The sequence below is a fragment of the Eupeodes corollae genome, chromosome 2 (assembly GCF_945859685.1).
Source record: "Eupeodes corollae chromosome 2, idEupCoro1.1, whole genome shotgun sequence".
Lineage (NCBI taxonomy): Eukaryota > Metazoa > Arthropoda > Insecta > Diptera > Syrphidae > Eupeodes > Eupeodes corollae.
The window spans coordinates 143,039,642-143,063,580 of record NC_079148.1 but is presented as its reverse complement, the minus strand read 5'-3'; the positions used below and the strand labels follow the sequence as shown (position 1 = coordinate 143,063,580).

General features: G+C 33.7%; 1 protein-coding gene across 7 annotated transcripts in view; it reads right to left on the bottom strand.

Annotated features, from left to right (window-relative positions):
- Positions 1-23,939, bottom strand: part of LOC129946332 (rab GTPase-binding effector protein 1) — a 302,925-nt gene that overhangs the window by 66,135 nt on the left and 212,851 nt on the right. For 3 of the 7 annotated variants that reach the window (XM_056056478.1, XM_056056472.1, XM_056056473.1), the window contains one exon: positions 6,064-6,166. The exons of 3 other annotated variants lie outside the window; for them this stretch is intronic. The gene's annotated coding sequence lies outside the window, so the exon portion shown is untranslated. Of the gene's footprint in view, positions 1-625; positions 1,095-6,063; positions 6,167-23,939 lie in introns of those variants that run through there. One more of the 7 variants, XM_056056477.1, reaches the window with a different exon arrangement.

The window sequence follows — 23,939 nt, the reverse complement described above, 5'->3', positions numbered from 1 at the left end:
AAACTTTTGAACGCCATCAAAACTTCGATAAAATTCAAGGATTGGAGAAAAAACCGCTGCATTAGATTTACAAGGTCTCAATTTCAAGTTGTTAACAAGAAATCAGCCTTTTGGGAGCCCAACACTAGGTGAATTTTACATCGCAACTTGGGTCTGTATAGGTAAAAATTAATACTGATCCATGATCTGAAATCAATGACAACACACAAATTAGCTGAATTATTTGTCGTAGATCAGTTGGAAACTGGCCAATTTCCGTTGAACAATCATCTCCAGTATTAAGATCAATTTTAAGATGAATATTTACGAACAAACAAAGTTGTGAAGTTTTTAAAAGTTTCATTCGACATAAGCTCCAAGAGCGTCCAATTCAGCACAAAAAAGTCATATTTTAGTTTGGATGTAAGGCTCTTGTCGACATTTTTTCTGCATTCATGGTCAACTTGGTGATTGACCATTTTATGGACCAGGTACATAAATACTTTTAAAACATGCACTGATTAATATTTATTTGTTTGTTTTGTTTTAAACGAAAAAATATACCTTATTAAGATAAATCCATTTGTCTTTTCACTGACTGACTGAGCATTTATAATATTTATACTTATACAAAATAATATCTTACCTAAACTTCGATAAAAATTTCGTCAGCACTTTTACGTATATTAGTAAATATCTCTACAAATCAAATTGATTGCTTTGTTTGCTTTTTTCAAAGTAAAAATAGAAAACAAGTTAATAACTTTATCTCATCAAAAAGTCTTTAAAAAAAAACTTCATAATAATCGGAAACGTGCCGCATCTGCCTTAAATAGTGCTATACATCAATTTTCTTCTTTGGCGGTGCAATCGTTTGTGTAAACACAAAATTACGTCTGATGTCTGCGCGCACGCTCGCTCGCTCGCGATAGCTACTAACGCTCGGTAGTGCCATATAGCCCATCATTATCTCAGGCAATTTACTTGCACGCTCTATTTCGGTTGAGAAATTTAAAACTTTAGAAAAAAATAAATCGCTGAAGCTTGGTCATGAGTGCCTATGCCTCTATAACAATATGTTCTTCCAAAACCCTCAAGTCGACTTTGTAAGGGGCTGTATGGGGTCTGCTGGAATGCGAATGCGAAATTGATTATACCCCACCTGTACCCCATATAAATATATACCTAGAACTACCTTACCTACATATGCTAGACTTCGCTTGAAGATTGATGGCGTCTTCTTGGTGGCTTCACAAATTTAGTTGTTAGCAGTTTTGTTTTTTTTAGCAAATTTTAACAACAAAAAAAAAATAAATCGCATTTTTGTTGTTTGCAAACAACAATTTCCAGGTCATGTTTGTTTACATTCAAATGTAGGTCAGTGTAATTTCTAGTCGACGATTCTCTTTTGTTGTTTATTTTTTTATTTTTGTAGTTTCTTTTTTTCGCTTTTTCTGTTTTTATTTTTATTTTTTTCTGTTTCTGTTTTGATTTCTTTGAGTTGTGTTTTTGTTATGTTTTTGTGCTGTTTGCTTCTCCAATTGCTACTTTCAATGTTTTGATGTTTTTTTTTTGTCTACATTGTCGACACTTGACTCGACAGTCGACATAAACACACGACACAGAGGGGGTCCAAAGTTTACACGAATCGTCGTCATTTATAACCTCTCCTCAACAACTACAACAATAACTAGAAACATCGAAATCCACTACCTTACCTACTATACCGACAACCGCCATCACTTAATAATGATGATGATGATTGTAGTAAGAGGTATTACAAACTTCTTGACGTCTCGCAATCACCTCGGAGCAATGTCTATTGGCATCCGCTTTAGAAAAAGAGACAGGTGTTATTTTGTTTAAGTTTTCTTCTGGTTTTTTTTTCTGCAATTATTGCATCCAGCGGATAGGACGGACGATGACGACGAGAAGGTGCTGTACTTATATTTTGCAGTAAAGTTACTTTATATACAATTCAACAATTTATTCCTTATATACAGTGCAGTTCACTTGATTAATGTTTGTCATTTTTTCATCATTAGATATTTAGTAAATTCTGGTAAAATTCTCAAAGACCAGAACTTTTTTCAAAGAAAAATTTCAAGACAAACAATACTGGTCGATAGACAGCATCGAAAGATATGGTCGAAAAATGGCAAAGACGTTTCGAATGTTTTTTATGATTCGTCAAAATTTGAAGATATTACTTTTTTTAAATAAAACATAAATATGTATACATTAGTCTTTCATAAAGTAGTATTTTTTTAATTGAATTGCTGATGGTCTTTTCCATCTTGAAATTCAGTTTAAATATTTATAAAGTTTTCAAAAAATCTTCATAAGTTGTATGGGATCTCAACTGGTTTACATACATTTTGAAGAAATGCCTAATCATTTATTCTTTAACGGTTTTTAACAGAAAAAGGCAGAAGGGTTTGAAAGTATCTTTTGTATATAAAACGATTTTGTCGTCTAAACAAGGATATCAAACTGAACAATGTTGAGAACGAGTATTTTGAACTTTACAAAACAAAAATTCAGACTCGAAAAATGTATTCGAAAACGTATTTTTCAAGCCCATTAAAGCGATTTATTCAAGGTTTTCCAAAACGTTAAGGAGAGTCAAAAGGAGACTCAGAAGTTTTTAGAAGTTACAGAAACTAAGTAAGATACCAAAATGATGACAGAGATAATTATCGTTTTTAATTAGGGTTTTTGTTTGTTTTAAATATTTTTAAGAACTTTGTGTGTTAAAAAAATTATGGTTAGAGAATTTAATTAAAAACGATTTAATTTTTTGAGAAAATACTATTTTTTGTGGGACAAAATAACTTAATTTTCCCGCTCAGTGCATTTTTCAGTAAAACAAAATTTAAAAATTAATAAAAAGCTGCTGAGACAAACAAATTATTTTCTTAAAATTTAATGATTTTTAAACATTACAATTAAAGTTAAGACCTTAGGTCTTGTTTGGATTATTTTAAAATATTATGTCCAGGAAAAACCGGGAAAGAAGTTATTGCAAGATTATTCATTTTCTTGTTAAACTTAAACTTTGAACGTGAGTTTCTCGAAATAGGATTTTTTAAGATAGCCGGACTCAACTACGACAAATTTCTTCTGATTGACTTGAAATTTTTAGCATTTTTTGGAAAATACATTCGTTTTAGAAGACGTTGATAGAATTTTCTTTTAATATTGCACAATTCATTTAACTGACGATTTTCAAGTCAAGATTTTCACTTGCCACTCCAGAAGTGGGCCATTTAGAAAAAAACTCTATATATTGCAACTTTAAATATTGTATTCAAATTACTGGCTGATTATTATTCCAAAATATCAGGAATTGTTAATCCAATCATTATTGAACAACGTATACAGATTTTTAAGAAATTCTAAAAAAAAATATCTCTTAAAACCCCGTTTTTGGACTCTAGGGTTGTCCTAATGTTAGTTATTTTCTAAATACATGACATCTTACGTTCTGAAATTTAAAATTAAATTGTCGATTTTAGAAGTTGAGTTTTTTTGCTTTTTTATTTTTCACCAAGTGTCTCTGTTTGGGCCTGTTCAGATGCACGGGCTTTAATTGATGGGGTTTACACAAGCATCATTTTACAATGAGTAAGGGCTAATCACACTGACAGCCCAAAATGTATGCGAAACGGTGACATGTTGGGGATGGGAGACTTTTCAATAATAATTTTTGGGTTTTCGAGGCCTTACGAGAAAAGTCTCGAATAAATGCTGCACAAAGGAGATAAAGAAATGAGCTGGAATTCTCGTACTACATGAAAAAGAGAGTGGTTCACCGCGGTGTGCGTCATGACAAGCTTAACTACATCAACGTATTAAAGCATAAAATGCTTCAAACTGGTGCGACAGGAGCACCGTTTAAGGAATAACCAAAGAGTTGAAAAGTGCACATAGCTGAAAGCAACACCTGGTGAAAGAAGTAGACGGTACATTTTGGTGGATGAACAAGTCAAAAGGTGGAAAGAACACTTTTTCTCGGTTTTATACAACGTGCGGTACATTTTGGTGGATGAACAAGTCAAAAGGTGGAGAGAACACTTTTTCTCGGTTTTAAGTCTTCTGAAGCGCCCGAAAAAAATCCCCGAATCAGCATCAAACCTCCCAGTAAAGATGAAATCGTAGCACTTAAGAACAACAAAGCGATAGGAGAGCTTTCACAAACAGACGTCATCAAGTGTACTGCTTCATCCCCACATAAACAAAGCTTGGACCAGAGAAAGCTTCCCCTATGAGTTAAAGAAAGGAATGATCGTCAAGCTCCGAAAAATAGGAGATCTTACAAAGTCCGAAAACTGGAGAGGGTTCTACTTGCCGTTGCCAAAATAGTAGGTATAATCATACTGGATGATTTTAAAACACGTAGCGGAGTCAGACAGAGCTGTATTCTGCCGCCAAAATTGTTTTTGCTGGTGATAAGTGATGTACTGCGCGCAGCTTTTTCAAATAGCTGAGGGATCCGATGGACCTTGACGTCCTATTTAAAGCACTCATAGGATCATGCCATCAAATGCCAATAAGAGAGGAGAGAGAAGAAAAAATCATGGAGCTGAAAATTAATTCCGGAAAAACAAAAATGTTTAGCCTCGGAACCCCATAATCCTCTCAAATAAATATTTCCCCATAAATGTTGGAGAAAGTAGAGAGCTTTCAATACCTTGGAAGTATCGTCTCCATCAAAAGCGTTATTTGGCATGTTGTCAACAATTTCGAGGAATAACTATGAGCTTAAGAACAGAGCTACGACCGTTTCACACAAGTGTCAAATCTGTGCTTCTTTATGGAAGGTTACTTCACCCATAACAAGGAAGTTGTAAACCTTGTAAATAGATGTCTTCGCAATATCCTAAGGATCTTCTGGCTTAACTGAATATCCAATTAGGTTCTTTATAGAAGGACAGACCAGATTCCTGTCCTCTACAATGCTAAGGCGTAAGAGGCAATGGATTAAACATATGTACGCTTCGAAAGGCGTAGTAGAGGCCCTATGCCCTTTAAGGGGTCAACAGACTTGAAAACGTAAAAATAGGCCTTTATCACTGAAAATACAAATCCGGAACATTTTGTTGAATTTCAAGGACTCAATCAGGGAAGATACGATTGATTGGCAGAAAATAAGTTTTTATGTAATACGGTGCAATGTCATTTACTCAACAGCTCATGAATTACACTATTGCTAGAAGAGAAGAGAGGAGAGTACTTCACAACGACCCTAAAGTTCTTTGTTTTTCAAAATTTTCTCGATTTTTTAAGTGAACAGTTCTTGACAATTTCAACGGGCTGTTCCATCGCGTATCATTTTATTTAACTCAAGTGTCGAAAGATTACAGCCCTAAAAATAATAAGCTGATAAACAGCTTCCTGTTCCAAAATGATGAAACTTTTAATGAGAACATCCTTAGGAAAGGATTTGTTTTGCAATTTAAAAAAGGCAACAAGAAAAATGCTAAACATTAAACAACAGTTTGTCTGAGATTTTTGATAGCTTTGTTTTTATTTTTTTAAATTTTTATTTGTGTTCAAGTGTATTCTTTAATTTTAGGCGTTATTTATTTTCGAGAAAACGTATGGTTTTCCAGAAAAATTAAAATTAAAGGATTTTATTCAAATTTTAGTAACGTGTTCGAAAATTTTAGAAGACTTTTTTTTAATATTTTGTACTGAATATTTTCTAAAGTAAGCAAACAAAATATCGTTGGTCGCTCAGCTAATTGTGACATTTTGATTTACACCACAAACTTATTTAAAGCTTGATCAAAAATGGAAACCGTTTTGAGAATAGTAAAAACGAATTTTGAATATGATTTTATTAGTTTTTGATAACAGTTTGGTTTTGAAACTTCTTCTAAAAATTCCAGAACAGATTTGCTTTTTGAGTAGATTCAATCAAATTAACCGCAGTGTGTGCAAAATCTAACATATAAAGCAAGTGTCATGCAATTTTAGTATGTTGTACGTATTTCTATCTCTGATTTAAGTAGTTTTTAAAGGCCCATTCGATTCGCTATATAACATTTATAAGCTATTTTTATTTATATATGTACGTACCTATTTATTTATATTTGTTTATAGTTAGGCAGTTAGGCAGGTAGGTACAATTGGAAAGTTATTTGTGTCAATGGCGTTGGAGCGGTGATGTATGATGGTGCGTCTATAAAGGAGTTAAATTCGAATCAAAAATAGAAGAAAAAAAATATATATAAAAATAAAAATAAAAACAATAACAAAACAAAAGAAAAAACCTTGCATGGAATGCAGAGATAAATATGTTGTATATAATGTTGAAGGTATTTGTCAGTCATTAGGGTTACTCTATTCGTTTATTTTTTTTTGTATTTATTAAAGATATCTAACAATGCATGAAATACACATAAAAACATAACTATATAAATAGATACAAACGTTTAGATAGAAGAATACATATTTATTTGTTTGATTTCACTCTTAGATACATGTATGTACATATATATAGAATGTAGATACAATGTAATAATAATAAATCTAATGGGATGTAATTGACTAATCGGAATGTTATTTAACTGAAAGCTTAGAATTCTTTGTGTTTATAGTAAGAGTATATATATATGGACATGTCTATTAGTCGCTAATGACAATATGATTGAGTAACGCCAATCTAAAGAATTATAATTGTTCAATTGCGATCTATGTTTTTATTGGAACAAAAAAAGAAAAAAAACAACCCATTTCTATAGGAATTTTATCTAAATTGTTTTTGTTTTTAGTCTATTTGTTAAATAAACAAATAAGAATACATAAATGATGAGACAAATATTTTGTTTTCCTTTAGTTTGGTGTATAACATTAAGAAACGTCCTCGAAAAAAGTAGACTGCAAATTTCATAAGAATCAATGAAATACTAAAAGTGCGTATACGCCCAGGATACCTTTCTTGTATTAAAGTTTCTAGCAAGTGAATAAAATCAAAGCAAATTTTGCTATCAATCAAAAAAATAAATAGAAGAAACTATTTATGTACAATTAAATTTTATACAGAAATAACATAAATCACAGACAAATTAAAATAAACATCACTTAATATTTGGGACTTTCATCATTACACATTGAGAAACAACAGTTCAGAAATATTCTGTATTGTCAATCTTGCAATATGAATGATGAATGATCTCAAATAAAAATATTTGAAAACACAACAATTTTAAAGTTGTCGTCATATGACAACTTCCAGAAATTATGTACGTCAGATTTGTTCTGGCAATACGATTTTTTTGAATTAGATTCAAATTGGAAAAATATCGAAATATCGAAAATATAAGTCAGAAATTGTGCCAACACTAGGTCAGAAAAATACAAAAAAAACAATGTTTGCCTTATTTCTAAATTTAGAGATAAAATAATTATCATTTAAAAATAATACTAAGATTAGATTGTGTGTATCCCAAGATTCTTTTAAACTCAGAAAAGAGGGAAAAGCCAAAATTGAATATTAATAATTTTCTGACATTTTGCAACAAACAAATATAATGGTTAAATTATTTTCTGATGCAATTTCTGGTTTAAAATAAATAAATTAGGTGGTGCAACAGTCCGTAGGGAACTAGGGTCTATTGACTTACAACTCTCAAACAGTCCGTAGGGAACTAGGGTCTATTGACTTACAACTCTCAAACATTCCGGGGTGCGAATAATGTTGTATGGATGATGGGGACGTATAGTTTTAAACCGGATCCAAATGGTTTATTTGAGAAAAGACTTTTCATGAAAAGAATTACTTTTGGAGGATTTGTTAATTTTCGTCGCAAGAGGCACTACCTTTAAAAAAACTTTAAACAGCACAGGCAGGGAATGAACCCAAGACCTCTGGCATGACAGCCCTACGCAGTTTTTTTTTAATTCATTATTAAACCTATCTTAAAGCTCGACAAAAATTCATAAGACTAGCCTAGTTATCCATAACTTACAATTAACTTAATGGTCCCATACGGACACTCTAAGTTAAACAATAAAACTTAATGCTAATGCATTTCGGCCCTAAGATCTATTTTACTCCAATTTATATTTCATTTGTTTTTGTATTTATTACAAAATTTGAAAAAAAAAACTAATATCGATATCCTTTTTTATTCTAAGACAACTTAAAACAAGGTCCTTAAATAAAACTTAAAGCTAACTTAAAGTACCTATTCTACCTATAAACTACTTAAAACTAAAACAACCACAGCAGGAAATCTAACCATCTAACATTTTATTTTTATTCCATGTTTCTTTTAAACTTTTTTGTATTTTTTTTTATGCCACCATGCCTATTATACTTCAAACTAAACCCTTAAACTATAAAACAAGTATGCAAGCCGGCCAAGGCTTAAAACTCCATCCCCACCAAAACTGGTTCTATTGCTTCACCCTATCAATGCGGTCCCGTTCGGACACAGCCCTACTGAACCGAAGGAGCTCTGCTCCGTCTTGATCCAAGACGTCCCAGTTGTACAGGAGTCGGCTACCCACGGTTCGTCGTCTGACGTGGTAGATTAGCGAAACTGCCAATCTATCCTCTATCAGACCGCATTTATCTAAAAAAAAAAGGAATGCCTCTGGTGGAATGAAGCCGCTCAAGCGTGCACTTTCAAAATACTCGTCCGAACGATAGAACGCTCCGAAAATTAATTTTTGGTCGAAGACATAGCTTTTGCAATGTGACATCGAACAAGTTTTATCACGAAATTTTCAATTCTGTTGGTTCGAGACCCGTTGTATAGGACCTCTTTGGAATAGTAATGCACGCAGAAGATTCGCCTGTTCGATATAAGCCGGTACAGCCTCGTAAACACTGCCGCTCGAACACCCGACACTTCTTCATCTGGGAAGGGGCAACGTTGAACCACACAGGACAACCATAAACGATCATCGGGTGTATGAGGCCATGTAGCAAATTACCTTCACTCTAAGGTCAAGCCGACCGATACACTACACTTTTGCTCGCTAATGACTGCTGTGGAGATCAATGATGACCATCTTACGCCAATTCTTTCACGTATCCCTCGTGGCCCTAGCCAATTGAGTCCGGAACAGAATTGTCTCTGACTTCTGGACATTTATTTTCAGTTTGCAGTCGTCGCAATATCGCTGAATCTTGTCGAAATCACGCTGCAAGAGAATTCTAATAACCTTACGGGCCGTTCTGTTGGCGTACGCAATTGCCTTTTTAAGCCTACCTATCAAATCGCTGGTGTAAATGCTGAAGAGAATCGGCGAATTCACCGCTCCCTGTTGAAGACCATTTTTAATTAAGAATGTTGTGAGTTTACATTGCCATTTTTGACAACAAACTTTCTACCATTAAGCATATCATAAAGTATATTCAACAATGGCTTGCTTATGCCAAGCCTCCTGAGTTTTAGGTAAAGACCCTCTAACCATATGGTGTCAAAGGCCATTTCCAAATCAACCAGACCAGCACTTGTGCATTGTTGTTTTGATGTATTCCATTGGATATCAGAAACAAGTTTAGACGTAGCATGAATTGTGTCATGACACGCCTTGAACCCGAACTGTTTATCCGGAATAATTTTGTTGTCCGCAGCCCACTTAGTCAGAGCCCTATTGATGGTTTTTTCGAAAACTATGCTGATGCTCGGAAGAAGACTTATCGACCGAAAATTATCGAAAATTTTACGGGTTGAAGTTGTCCTGTCTCTTTTTCGGGAGAGGATGAACCACAGCGGTCTTCCAATGCACTGGATAATATGCATTATTCAGTGCATTGCTGAAGATTGTGGTGTAAATGTCAATTGCCTCCATCGGTAAACTTCTTAGTACAACGTTGGATATACCATCGACACCTGCTAACTTTTTGTTCTTCATTGAATTGAAGATGAGCTGAAGCTCAACCTTCGTCACTAACAAGGGGCTTGGTCCCGTTTGCTCGGCGATTATGTAATTTGCCAAGGAATCGTCATTGAACCGCAGGGAACATACCAGGGTCACTAGAATTAACTGGCCGGATCTTGCGGTCACAGTACTTGTTAATTGATAACCTGTAGTTCTCCTTAATCAACAGATTGACACTTTTTATTGACGACTTCAGTGTCCTAACCTCTAAGTCGTGTGGGTCTGTAAGTCGTCTGTACAAGTTTTTGAGTCTTGTCAGTAGGCCACTCTTGTGCCTTCGCAGTGCGTCAATAGTCGCGTTTCTGTATGCGTCCATTTGGTCCCGTTCTTTGTACTTTGGTATTGTCCGCTCCATCGATCGTTTTATTGTTTCGTCCATCTGTTGTAAGTGTTGGTCAATTTCTGTATTTGTCAGGTTTCTGTTGTTTGGTGGGGCTATGTCACTCGAACGAAGTTCTCTCGCTAAGGCGTTGGTGAAATATGACCATCCCATCTTACTGTAATTGTAAGAGTGCGTTGCAACATATTCCTCCAACTCCACGCGTTCGTTCGGAATCTGCATTACAGCAGCCAGTTCACAGTGATCACTGTCGTACTCGACTGTCTGTAAGCAGTTTCGAGGCTCTATTTTGGATTCAAATTGGGAAATATTTTGTTTTAAACAAAAAAGTCAGAAATTGTGTAAATGCGAATTGAAAATAAGTTCAGAAAATCAAAAAAGCATCTAAAGTATTTTAGCCTGATTAAAAATTATGCAATTTTGTAATTAGTGAAGAAAAGGTCATGTAAGGATTCAGCGTAGGTTTTAATTGGGTTTTAAATGCCTAAACATTTGTGAGAGGACAAATTTATTTGGAAGCAAAATGTTATACATAATTTATGCAAGAAACTAAAATATCTTTTTCTAAATGAGAAATAAGGAAATACCACCATGGACGCACCCGATACAATGTTCTACTACGTACTCATTCTGAAGGCAGTTCTGGCAAAACCCATCAATAGTAACCCATCAACCTGACCTGAATGGTTACATGAGCCAAATTCGCCAACTATAAGTCTTGTGTCTCTAGTTAAAATTGAAAAATCCGGCTCGAAGGACCAAAAAGCGTTTCTTTTGTTTAAACGCATAGTTTTATTATTTGCAAATTGTTTTTGCACTTGTTAATATTTTTTTAATTAAAATGAAAATTACAGAATATGAGTCTTAATTCAAGAGAAAATCACACTTATACAAAACCTTATAAAGTTATACCTTTGCTTTGTTTTTTACCTTTAAAATTATTTAATAAAATAAATTTGACACAATTTTATTTTGTCTGAATTAATTTTGTTTTACAATCAAAAAACTTTCAATCTTTGTGACATCAAGAGCAGAACAAATGCGTTTAATATTTATCCGAATGATTTTTCTTTATGAAACAAAAATTTCCAAAGAATTAAATTTGTTTTTATTTCTTTTTTTTGTTTAATTCGAAAAAATTACTCAATTAATTTGTTTTTTACCAAACAAAAACAAACCCTAGTTCTTTTCTCTTTTTAAATTTGTTTAAATTTAAATTTTTCTGTTGCATGATTAATTTCTCAGAAATATAAAAAAAATAAACTTTTAAATAATAATAATTGCTGGCGAAGAGTTAAATATCATAATTATAATATGTTCAGATGTACACAAAGGCATTACGTATGATTTTTCCTTGAACCATAAACAAAACATTACGTATTTACGTTTTACCATAACAACATCAACGAAATCACCACCACAAGTTATTCTATCTATAACTGTATGCAAAATGCGAAATGCGAAATGATTATTTATTATTTTGCAAATTAAAAATATTTACGAGGAAATAATAAACAAGATATTTACAAAACGCTTCTTCTTATTTTGAGAGAGAGATAAACTCGTACATTCAATATTTTCAGGCTTGCTAATACGTCTTCTTTAATTTTGTGTGTATGTTTTGTTTTGTTTTGATTCATACTAAATTGTAGCTGGTTTAAAAGTCTCGAACTTCTTGCTCGGGGCAACAGTCTACAAAATTAAAGGCTAATTCATCGTTTCAGTGCTGTCGAGATTTGTTTATGACTTAATGTTGACAGGATAATTTATTGGTTTTGAAAAATAAAAATATATCACGAAAATACTACAAATGAGTTAATTTTCTTTTTCTTCTTTTCATTTTGAATCGCTATCGTTTTGTCACTGGATCTAGCAAAGAATTGTTACGGTTTTGACACAGACACTCATTTTTTTTACATAAATCGTTATTTGAGGAAATTTTCAAAATTAAAAAAAAAATATTTTATTGAATTCATTCGTGTTACGTATGTGACACAAACTGAATATAAGACTAGATTTGTAAAAAATAAACTAAAAAACCTTCTGCTCGTATGTAGAAGGCACAATTGTGTTACTTTTTTGAATTCATAATACGATATAAAATTTGTTACGAAGGGGACACTAACCTTATATTCATCAATTCGTCTTGAAATCATCGCAAAGTTTTTACCATAGATATAAAAATATTCTGTAAGTAACTGAATATTAAAAGAAGAGCTCAAAATTTGTTATTTTGATGTTTTGGCGTGTTACGTTTATGACGGAGACTTTTGAGTTTATATAAAAATATTCACAATGAATTTGTGAAAGGTATGCTCAGTAAAATTGCCTGAAGACTGCAATGTTTTGTTACTCTATTGATGTGATAATTGTTACGAATGTGACACTACTCACTCATTGATAGATTCGCTTTGGAATCATAGCAAAACATTTACCAAAGATCTTATATATTTTAAGGTGAAATGCTCAAATATTCATATAGACCATTTTTTTAAATTCCTATTGGTTACATGTCACAGACATAACAGTTTCAATCAAATATCAGACTTAATTTGCGAAATATATAGTTACTATAATTGCTTAAAGACTTAAAGACGTTTTGTTACTCAATTAAAACTTATTACAAGACATACAATTGTTACGAGCATGACACAGATAATGATTTCGATAAATGGAAGAAATCGATATTACAAGAAAAGTTTGAAAATGGTAAAACTTACTTTTTGAATTCCTACGTGTTACTTGTGTGACAAAGACATACATTTTCGAACTGAACCTTTGCCTAGCTTGGAAGAATTAATATTAAAATTACCTATTGGCGAGATTTAGGCCGCAGCATTTTGTTACCCTTTTGGATTGATAATAAGACATTTGATTTGTTACGCATATGACACTAGCTACTTATTGATAATTTTGTCTTGAAATCATAGCAAATCTTTTACCAAAAAGCTAAAAATATCCTATAAATATATGGACATAAAAAGAAAACCCCAAAAACGAATGACATTCTTTTTTCAAATCCAGCATGTTACGCTTATGACACAGGCATTAAATTTTAAATAAAATATCTGACTTTATTTGTGAAATACGTATTTACTAAACGAATTTTTTGTTACTCCATTAAAGTTATAATAAGGCATACAAATTGTTACGAATATGACACTAAACTCTTACTCATAGATTCAATTTTGAATGAAAGCTAATAATTTATTATAGAATACGAAAAAAAAGTTTGAAAATTTCATAGACTTATGTATCTTTGTTACGAAACTTTGGGTGTTACGTTAATGACACAGATATTAATGTTTGAACTAAACTCCTGGCTTTGTTTAAATATATCTTCTAATATTGTCTACATATGATAGAAAGCAACATTTTATTACTCTATTGGACAAATAACAAGACACTTAATTTGTGACGAATTTGACACTATCCACTTATTGAAGGATTTTTTTCTAAGACATTTTTTTTACTATAGACAGATTCGACTTGGTATGATAGCAAATTATTTACATATGTAGATCTAATTGCTTTAAAAGTTGATAGTCTGATTTTTTGAAATTCGACGTGTTACGTTTATGACAGACTTTAAAGCCTAAATTTATTATTAGAATTAATTCATAGATGATAAATTGCAACTTTTTCAAACTCTATTAAAGTAATAAAAATTTATCAAAATTGTTACGAAAGTGACACTAAGAACTTTTTGATAGATTCGCATTGAAGTTATGCATGTTTTTGATATTTCTAACAATGAATCCTTTTTCGCTAAGCAAGTTGTAGCAACAAATATGGATTCTTAATTCATACTCATCTTGGAGCTGTTTACTTTGGTTTTAAAGAAGAAAAACAAAAAAAAACAAAGACGGCTACGTACATAAATTGGTGGATGATGGTTGGGGGAGAGACTGAACTTAAATGACGAGCAACAGATTGCAATTTCACACACAAACTTGCGATTCATCATTTTCTTTTCAGGAAACAAAATCAATATACGAGTAAATGAAGACGAACCAAGAGAAAAACACCCTATCGGCGTTTTACAAAAAAATATATATCAAAAGGAAATTACGCAGAAAATGCATTATAGCAGTAAAGGGCAGTGTGCACAAGGAATTTAATTACGTCGCTCTTCGTGTCGTTCAATGTGGAAAATACACACAAACAAAAAGAAAAGAATTACAAAATGAAAAAAGAAAGAAGAAAAATAAATAAGAAACAAAACAGGAACAAAAATGAGGACAATCGACCAACAACTGCCACCATAAGTCCATAACCATCCAGTGCATCCGCCAGGGCCATCCCAGTCAAACCAAGTCGAAACCATCAGAATCAACCTCAATCCTCGAGCCCATCCAGTGCTGGAATGGCTATAGATGGTGGTGGTACGGTACACGCTTGTGGTGTGGCTCCTTTATTCGCACAAATTGCACCCGTCGAACATTGAAGATGCTCAAAAGAACAAAATCACACAACAGAAAAAAAGGAATATAAAATAAACATATCCTTTGAGAGCGCGGGGACTCCCACATGTCTTTTGCCAGGAAACGAACTCTCTTCGTCGTTGTTTTCTTTTTCCTCACTACTTTCTCTTTTCCTGTCCCTCTTGTCCTATCTATTTATCTATTAAAAATGAGGAAAATTCAATTTCCCAGCGTTCGTTCACCGAAACGTCTCATCGTCGTCGTCGTCCTCGGCGTCATTTTCGAATAAAAAGATTCCAAAGACGTACGAACCAACGACCGAATACGAAACGAACAAAGACGACGACTCGAATCGGCTCGGCGGTGGCGGAGGCTGCTGTCGGAGGCATGTGCTAGGATTACGTTTTACATTAGACAATCGACTGCAGGGATAAATCATGTTAGGAGTTCCTATATACGAGGAGTGTGAGCATATCCTTGGCCAACCATTTATCTATAAGTATCTATGTTTGTCTATAGGAAGCTCATGATGGTTCCGTCTTCTTCCTTGATACCTACTCTTTATCTTATTACGGAATTCCATTATATTATTCTTGGGTTTTTGCGTATAAGAAATTATTTTTCTTTTTGAGTTTCGGGATGTGTTTAGAGCGGTCTCGGAAAAAGGAAGCAAGAGTAGATCAAGGAAGAAGAAGATGCACAGGCACCATTTCCAGCACCAGGCACAGGAACACATTACGTATAAGGAATTAAGGGCGAACACGTTGCATGTTAATTGACAAGTGACATTGTTGTCAGACAGTAGATTAAATAGTGTTCAGGCTTAAGGCAAGCCAAGGCAAGGCAAAGTCCTGGTTCTCGTTTTGTTTGAGATGCAAGCCATGGTTCTAGGATTGCTTCCATTTACTTTGAAGGGGTTGATGTAACGTAGACGTATAGACGTAGACGAAGAATGTTTTTATTTGTAGTTAAAATTCACTTACGTAAATGTCAAATCTATTTATGGCGAAAAATAAATTGAAAATTCTCGTTTTTCTTATTTTCTTAAAAGTGCAACAACAACAGGAGTGAGATGGGAAAAAATAGAGGAAAAGTGGACAGCTGCTGATGATGGTCTCTATTGTTAAAGAAAAGTGTTTTTGTTTTTTTTTATTTGTTGGTGAAGAGAGGTAATATAACAGCTGAGCAACAATTTTTCACAAGAAACAATAATAACAGAAAATGGATTTTTGAAGTCTTTGTTGTTATTGATGTTTTGGGAGGAGAGTCTTTGGTATGTTCCGAATAGTTTTTGTACCGGAAAAAAGCAGGGGTTTTTAACAGGAACCTACAAATTGTGCCAATTTTTATTATTTCGTCTTTCATTAAACTTAAACAAAATTTAAAAATTGTATGGCTTTTGCAAAAAAATGTAAAAACGGGCAAACAAAATTATCGTGCAACTTAAAAAATCATCACTGTTTTATATTTTGTTCTTAGTTCCTTATTTCAGTTTTGTGGCTCAAACTCAAAAACCAATAAGACGTCAAAATCTATATTAACATATTATTGAAGAGAATTTAATGACCTATAAAAAAGGTCTGAATGAAAATTTCTTTTAGAAGAACCGTTATGATGTTATCAATGCTTAAACGATATTGTAATTTTTTGCAAAATTGTAAATAACGATCAATTAAAAACGTACAAAACTGCTTTTTAAAACAAAAACCTCAAAACATTTTTTTGGGAAATTTAATGGGTCAACATTATTTTTGTTTGAATTTTAAAATAAATTAAGTTTTAAGGTCTTTGATATAAATTTTTAAAATTGGTGGGAATTTTGCATTTTTGAAAAACATTCTTCTATCAAAAAAGTCACTTAAAATATTTATTTTTTAAGGCGTTTTGACTTTTTATTGTGATGGTCCAAATTGTCGAATTGTTATTGTTGACAATTCTCGACGTTACGAGGTCCTTAGAACCTAATAACATTTTTTTAGAGAAATGTCTTTGTTCGAACGTTCGTAGGTCTATCCGTACGATCGTGATAGCATTTTCGTCGTCTATTTCTCAAGAACCAGTGAAGATATCGATTTCAAATACATTTTTCTATTCAGATAACAACACAAAGAACTTTCAAACAAATAAAGTTGATTGTTTTTTTACTAAAGCAATTTCAAAAAAAAGTCTAATATTGTACCCAAACATATTTTATGACATACGAAATATTGTTGCTCAATTTTAGTTATTTTTTGGAAAAAATCAATTTACAAATCACGAAATCCTACAAACACAACAAATAACTGATAGTTTTAGACTCAAGTATTAGGAGAACGAAGAAAGTTAGTGGCTCAAAATTTGTAATCAAACACAAAACACTGATATTGCAATTTTGTTAAGGTTTTAGACAAATCGAATGACAGGCAGGGAAGTTGTGAGTTTGGGTCGTATTGCAGCCTTTTTTTCTAAGCTTCTTATCAATATTTTGAAACCTACATATTTTCATAGGGAATTAAATAACTTACAAAAAGGTCCTGAATAAAAATTTGCGTCAGACGAACCGTTAAAATTTTATCAATTCTTAAACGTTTTTTTCGATTTCATTTTGGCTTGGTAAAATAAATGAAGATCAAGTTAAAAAAATGGACAAAACTGATTCTAAAAGAAAGTTTGATGCCCTAAAACAAATCCTTACCATTTTTTTTATAAATTTAATACTTCAAAAATTATTCGCCTTTAACATTTTAAAGAAATTTAAGTTTTATTGTTTTTGACCCAACAATTTTCAATTTTGATGGAAGAAATGGCAATTATGCGGCGTTTGGTATTTTCACCCAAAACCTTAATGCTCACTTCCTAAAATTCCATTAAGCCAAAAATTGGTCAAAGTTCAAAAGAAAATCTCCGAAAAACCGAAAGCGAATATTGTACAACCCGAATAAATTTTAAATAGAAGAACAACTAAATAGTAAGTTGGGATTTTGACCAACAGAATTTAAAATTTTGGTTTTATGACACAGGGGTTGGACTTTGTGACATTTATTCTGGAACTACAAAGACGATTATTATTTCTATGGTTCCTTATGTCTTATCACCAAAGACAAAATTTTAAATAACTTAAAGCCCAAAAATTAATGTGTTGTAAAAAAAATATTACGTCACAAAATCCAAATAAAATGTCATATCACTCAAACCAAGTTTCATTGTCATAACTCCCAAATTTTGAAATGTCATAACGCCCAAAATATTTACGCTTATAAACAGTGAGATATTTATGGAGGGCATGTTACCCCCGCTGCTGCTCTCCATGCTTGGACTCACTAAAGGCGTTGGGGCAGGTACGAAGTTGGGTGCATGCAAAGTGACTGAGCATTTAACGAATCTGGATTCAAAAAAGCCTTGCATACACCCAACTTCGCACCTTCCCAAAAATTCTATAGTGAGCCAAAGCAAAGGTGATTTAGGGACAGTACGCTCCTCCACAGTGCTAACACTGTGATCAACCCTATCCGTTTTACTTCACTTTCAAAATTGACCTTATTTCCATTATTGAAAGTGAAATAAGACCAAACATATTTGTTACGCTTTCTTTAAGTTCCGAGTTTTTGCGCAATCTGAAATGTTTTTCGTCCAGTGTTTCCGTTTAGGCTATTAAATTCAAAACTCAAAATGTCGGACTGCCCAAAATAAACAAAAACTTTGTCAGAATGGGAAAATGTTGAAACAAATGCCATCCTTTGGGTTTAAAAATATTAATTTGGGCAATATGACATTGATTTTTGGCTTTAAGGCATTTTCTTCTGAAAAAAGTTTTTAACGTTTTTATTGCACTAAGCTGTATTTTATTGGGCAATAAGACTGAAAGCTCCTTTTTATTTTGATTTTTATAGGACCCAAAAAAGTTTTAACGCCCAAAGGTTCGGTAATATTGCCCATTGCACAACAAAATATTAATAAAATACTTTTGGGCACTGTGACTTTTTTTAAATTGGACGAAAACACCTAATACCGAATTTTGCATCATCGTCAAACATGGTTCTATTATATTTCAAGGCCTTTTTGTTTTGTTGTTTAAAGAATATTCGATTTTTTGGCCCATTAAAACGTGTCAATATGAGGACAGACTCGAAGGTTTACCTAAGATCTAGGTGAAATTTTTAAAGTTTCAAAAAACTGAGTTTAATAAAAATATATAGGTAAAGAAAGTTCTTAAATTTCAACAATTTGGAATTTGGTCTATATTTGACAACTTCCATTTCTCCTCTTTATTTTGGTCCTATTTTTTTTAGCTAAATTACAGACTGTAACTTGGAGAAAAATGTGCGTTCAGCAAATAAAAAAAACAGATTGTAACTTTAAGTGTTAAGTTTTTGGACCTGTGTTCCAAAATATTGTTCGAAACAAATTTTAATACAACTACTGAAAAATTTGTTTCGAAATTTGTTTAGTCTGTACTTTTAGTCTATGGGCTTTAAAATAATTGTGTTTACTTAATTCTTGTTGAGATGAAATTTTGGTTCTTGAATTAAAATGGATCATTTTATCTCTGATAAAAAAAATCTCAGCAACCAATAAGCGCATCGAAAATTTAATAAAATTTCAAAACAATCATTTCTTGACTAGAAAAAAAAATTAGGAGTTTTGAACAGGAAGCTGATAATTGATTGATTAATTTTTCGTCTTTCATTCAGAATTTGAAAATCAAGGGGGCCAAGATCCCACTAGATTGTATTCTTGAAAGATATGAAAGGACCAAGATATTTACTGTCAGGTCAAAATTCCAAAATGTTGTCAATTGAATAATATTTGATTATTTGACTGATATTTTTCTCCGAAATCAGTAAGAAAAACATAAATAAAAAATACTCGACTTAATTTCCAATTTGAGTTGAAAAAACAAACAGTGAAAAAAGCAAACGGATGGATTTGGTTTTCTATTCGAGACCGAAAGGATTTAGTGAAATTGTACTGAAAAACAGTCGAACTGACAATAATTCAAAGAAGTGCTCGAAAAAAATGATGAAAAAGTACCCAAATACGAATTTTTTCCAAGTTTCATGAAGTTGTAATAGGTGATATAGTTGCGCTAGCTGGACTACTTGGAATTGATCCATTTCATTTAATATTCTTCTAGGGTTAAAATATTTTTCAATACTTTGAAACCTAATTTAGAAGTCACAATTCGCTTCCTTCTTTTGATACCAACTTCAAGGCTGTGCTATGTAAATACATTGTGATAATTATAAGGCTTTAATCTATAATTGGCGCAACTAATCATACCTTTCTCTCCTTAAAATCTTCTCATTTTTTCTATTACTGCTTTTTTTACAGAAATGAATCCCAACAAGCCCCTTGTTCACTTATATTTGGCTTACCTTATTAATCCTTCTTCAGCCAATATTTTAGCTTTCTATCGTGCATTCAACTATAAAAACTCAAAATCTCCATAGTTCACTTTTGAAAATCAAAATCAAGTAGATTCAAATAAAAACTCCCCCAACCAAAAAAAAAAACTCAAATTACAAACAAAACTGAAAAAAATCCCTGTCTGGGATTCGTGTTGTTTTTGCATTTCTTGGAGAATGCAATTTTTCCATCAACAAAAATCACTCATCTCATCAGTTTTTGAAATGGAAATTTACTGAAATCGATTATCCGAATATTCCGCAACCGCATATCCCAACCAACTCTCTTTAATTCCCATTACCCCATGGTTGGCCCATGTGCACTGTTTTATTGCCAACAAAAATCAAAAAAAGCATCTCAAGTATAATCCGTTCTCTTTTTGAAAATAACCAATATATTAAAAAACCAAAAAATAAAAAATTAAACTCCATATAATATTAAAGTAAAAACAAAAATAGATATATAATCCAAAAAACTGATTGAGCATTCTCAAGCGGAAATTCATTCTCGATAGCTTCCAATTTCAAAAGCAATGCGATTTCAATACGACTTTTCGTCCTCAACCTATACAGTAAACATATCTATAGAGGAGTATTTTACTCATTCTAGTCCTTCTCGTCGTAATCATCATTATCATCATTTCTATAGAAGTTTATCTCAAGTAGTGAGCATCATCATCATCATCGTCGTCGACGTTTGGAAGAGACCGACTTTGGTCTTCTCCGTCGTCCTCATCGTTATTTTCGATATCTGCATACTTTTACCTTTTAAAGTACACTCAGGGAGTACCTTACGTACTGTTTTTCGTTCTTGTTCTGGTATCTTAAATAATTCTTGAATTTGTTTTCTTTTTTTCTTTATCTATTAAATTCTTGTATTTGCATAACAACATTATCCACTATATGCATTGAGATGATGATAATGATGATATCTTTTTTTATACTACTATAAGCTTTTTGTATCTTTATGTTTTTTGATATCTAAGTTTTTGATAATACGAGTACTCCACAAGTTCTTTAATTTTGTTTGTACTCATAATAATAATAAGGAAATTTGAAACTGAAGTTTTTTCAGGTTTATTAAATTTCTACAAATAACTTTTTTTCTTCATAGTTTTCAAGGTTGTGATGTGCCCTTATTGTAATTTGTACATACTCATTACGTTGTTTTTTCACTTTTATGATACTTAGTTTTCTAGTCTTTGAATAAAAGTTACATTTTTCACCCTTTGAGGATAATTTTTCTTCTTATTTTTTCTTAAAATCAAAAGTCGTGTACACAAATGAGGAAATAAAAACAATCTAACTTGAACTTTCAGTTACTTAAATTATAATCCTAGCTCAGAGATGCAATATGTCATATAATGACAGTATTATGATAGTTAAAGTCACTAAATCTTTGATTTAATAAAAAAGACGAAACTTTCTCTGTTAACATAGTTTATATTAATATATAACAGTGTGATAGGTTAGGCCCCGAATACGGACGGATTTACTGTTGACAACCTACGCAAACGGATAAAGGAAACCGAACTTCGGATATGTACGTGGGATGTTAGGTCCCTTAACAGACTTCGTGCGGCCGAAGAATAAGCGGAGGCCCTAGACTGCTATAAAGCAGACATCACCGCCATCCAGAAAATACGATGCGATGGAAAAAGAGGATCCAGACGCGCTTCCAGCATTATGGATGTCCAAACTTTCCGCGGAGCTAACATTGACTCGGACCACTACTTCGTAGTAGCCAAGGTAGTATTTCGGGTTTCCAGACCCAAGGCAAAACATGGAGATGCTGGGAAAAGGTACAACGGCACTCGAACGGCTTTAATCGCAAGAGATCTTTTTCCGACCGAGTTATAAGTAACCTCTCTCGAAGTTCTCTAACGCCAACACAATGTATCGAAAACCAGTGGCAACATTGCCAAGATGCAATCGGAGAAGCCGCCTCTGATGTGCTGGGTTTCAAGCAGCCACAAACAAGGAACCTCTGGTTTGATGAGGAATGTCGACAGGAAAATGCAGCCAAACAACAGGCACCCAAAGCGGCGCTGCATAAAAGAGAGAGGAACACCGACTTCTGAGAAGGAAAAGAGAGGGCATGAGAAGCGTGCGGTTCAAGGTGTTGAGAGGTTTAAAAGCAGGAATGAAGTGCGATAGTTTTATGAACAGGTGAAACGAAATTCACAGGTACATAAACCTAGAACCAAAGGCAGCAAAGACGAAAGGGGAAACATCATAGTGGAACCGCAGTCAATGCTGAGGATATGGAAGGACCACTTCTGAAGACTGTATAACGGCGACGACGAACCGAATTCCGCTGCCAGCCAGGATGATCCAACAACATAAAAGACGAAAGCCAACAATCCCGTCCTCCCGACTTAGACGAAGTAAAGATTGCCATATTTAAGTTGAAGTCTAATAATGCCGCTGGAGCGGATGGCTTGAATGCCGAGCTCTTTAAAGCAGCTAGAGATAAGTTGGTTAGGAGCATGCACCAACTTATCTGTAAGATATGGTCGGAAGAAAGCATGACCGATGAATGGAACCTAAGTATTATTTGCCCGATCCTGAAAAAAGGAGACCCTCTAAGCTGCACCAACTATAGAGGAATCAGTCTGCTTAACATCGCCCATAAAATCTTCTCTGCCGTAATGTGTGAACGTCTAAAGCCCATTTTCAACAACCTTATAGGTCCTTATCAGTGTGGTTTTAGACCAGGAAGGTCCACAGTCGATCAAATATTCACATAACGGCAGATCCTGGAAAAAACCCAAGAACACTAAATCCACACCCACCATCTTTTCGTCGATTTCAAGGCCGCATATGACACCATCTACAGGGACGAGCTGTATAGAGCCATGTCTAGTTTTGGCATCCCTGTCAAACTCGTCCGTTTGTGCAGGATAACCATTCACGCTGCTCCACAAAGGTTGGAAAAAACTTAACAGAACCTTTTCAATGTCAAAAAAGGAATTAGACAAGGTGCTTAAAAGAGTAGTGCAGAGCTCACACGTCAACTTTAGAGGCACTTTCTATCAAAAGTCTGTCCAATTACTGGCATATGCTGATGACATTGACATTATCGGAAGAAATCAGAGCTATGTCAATGGGGCTTTTGTGAGTATTGAGGCAGAGGCGGAAAAAATGGGTTAACGGTTAATGAGGGCAAAACTAAGTACATGCTGTCGTCAAGAAAGGACATAAAACACCGACGTCTCGGTCAAAACGTCACCATCGACAGACGTTACTTTGAGGTAGTCAAGGACTTCGTCTACCTAGGCTCCGCTGTAAACGCAGAAAACAACACCAGCGCTGAGATCAAACAAAGAAAAACTCTTGCTAACCGCTGTTTCTTTGGGCTATGAAAGCAATTGAGTGGTAAAGTCCTCCCTCGAGGAACCAAAGTGTCACTATAAGACCCTTATCATCCCCGTCCTTCTATACGGTGCAGAAGCATGGGTCGCTTCGAGAAAAAGTTCTTCGTGTGATCTACGGTCCCGTATGCATCGAAGGGGAGTGGAAGAGAAGAAGGAACGACGAGCTGTACGTTCTGTACAGCGAAGTAGACTTAGCCAGAAGGGTTAAAGTCCAACGACTAAGATGACTGGGTCACGTAGAGCACATGGAAACCTAGCTCTGGCTCGGAAAGTCTTCGAATCCACACCCACAGCACAGCGCAGTAGAGGAAGACCGAAGATCAGATGGCGCGCACAAGTGGAAAGTGACCTCACCCAACTTGGACCGCGAAACTGGAGACATCTAGCTAGGGACCGAGCTAGATGGAAACGTTTGTTGGGTGGCGCCCTAGGTCACACAGGACTATAACGCCACCTTAAGTAAGTAAGTAAGTCTGATAGGTTATATGTCATTCAATACAAGTTAAAATTTAAAATTTTCGTTAATCATAAT